General features: G+C 43.8%; 1 protein-coding gene across 1 annotated transcript in view; it reads left to right on the top strand.

The window, feature by feature from the left end:
• The first annotated feature begins 286 nt into the window (after positions 1-286).
• Positions 287-1558, top strand: part of LOC308411082 (uncharacterized protein) — an 8580-nt gene continuing 7308 nt past the window's right edge. The window contains exons 1-2 of the mRNA XM_080904817.1: positions 287-382; positions 462-619. The gene's annotated coding sequence lies outside the window, so the exon portion shown is untranslated. The remainder of the gene's footprint in view (positions 383-461; positions 620-1558) is intronic.

The following is a 1558-nucleotide window of genomic DNA, read 5'->3' as shown; positions in this document are numbered from 1 at the left end:
CCTCTCCTGCTTAGTGCTGAAGTCCACTATCAGCTCCTTTGTCTTACTGACGTTTAGAAGGAGGTTGTTCCTCTGGCACCAGTTCTCCAGATTCCTAATCTCCTTCAGGTAGGCCGTCTCGTTGTTATCAGAGATCAGGCCCACCACGACGGTGTCGTCAGCAAACTTGATGATGGTGGTGGAGCTGGTAGTGGCCACACAGTCATATGTGTACAAAGAGTACAGCAGGGGGCTCAGAACACACCCCTGGGGGGCTCCAGTGCTGAGAGTGGTGGAGGCTGAGACATGTCCGCCCATCCTTACTGCCTGTGGTCTGCCAGTTAGGAAGTTGGAGATCCACTGACACATAGATGAGCTGAGTCCCAGATGCTCCAGCTTGGTGGTGAGTGTGGAGGGAATTATGGTGTTAAATGCAGAGCTGTAGTCTATGAAGAGCATTTTAACATAATTCCCCCTTCTAGTGTCCAAGTGAGTGAGTGATGTGTGGAGGAGATGAGAGATGGCATCGTCTGTGGAACGATTTGGACGGTAAGCGAACTGTAGTGGGTCCAGTGTGTCTGGTAGTGAAGAAATGATGAAGTCTCTGACCAGGCGTTCAAAGCACTTCATCACTACTGAGGTGAGGGCTACAAATCTCTTTTTTCTTTTACTACATCTTATTAATATTTTGCTCTTACTATTTTTCTATTTATTTTTTATTATTTTAATTTATTTTATTTTTTTCTACTGTACCATTCTGCTGAGTGACTGTCTTCTGCTCGTCAAATACATTTCATTGCGATGTTGACCCTGTGCTAACTTGCATATGACAAATAGAACTGAAACTGAAAACTGAAACTATGTGAAAAAGTAAGTCTCCATCTTCTTAAATCCCAAATTAATATGAATTGTGATTTAACCACATTTTTTGGAAAGCTGGAAAGCAGAGTTCAGTTTCACCACTCCATGGGGTGAACCTTGTCCTGCAGCTGTCGTTGGGTTTGAAGTGCACTGGAATGCCATGCTTGTTAAACATACTCAGGAGATCCTTGGACAAACCTACTACAGAAGGAAAGCCAATGTTGCTTTTATTCTGCTTCTTCCTAGTTGGCGTCTGATCTTCCTTCTGTACATCTTCCCTGATTTGATGAAGGCCATATTTGTGTTCTAGAATATGGTGGGAGTTGAGCTCATTAAATCACCAGTAAACAACAGGGTCTGGTTGTGGGGCTGGGGTTATTCAGTGTTATCATTACTCTGGGTTCTTATCTAACTTTGTGATAAGCTGCGGTCACTGCAGATCCTTTGCAAGGAGTTGTGTTAGCAGTATAATGTGGTTGTTTCTGTACCGGACAGTTTCCACTGTGCCATTGTGCACTCGCCGTTTTGTACCATAAAAATAACTGTAACGTCTCCACTCCTGAAAAGCTGCATCGCTGCACTGCTCCACCATTCTCCTCCAGTACATCACAAAAGGAAAGTTTTTAAAGCAGAAAAGGTTATTTATTTACAAAAATTCTAATGTTAGAGATCCTGCAACTGGCATTTGGGCTGTGCAGGGGTCTCTCTCTTCCGGAAG

This window comes from Rhamphochromis sp. 'chilingali' (genome assembly GCF_963969265.1).
Source record: "Rhamphochromis sp. 'chilingali' genome assembly, chromosome: 15".
In the NCBI taxonomy this organism is placed as follows: Eukaryota; Metazoa; Chordata; class Actinopteri; order Cichliformes; family Cichlidae; genus Rhamphochromis; species Rhamphochromis sp. 'chilingali'.
This window is presented reverse-complemented; position numbering and strand designations above follow the sequence as displayed.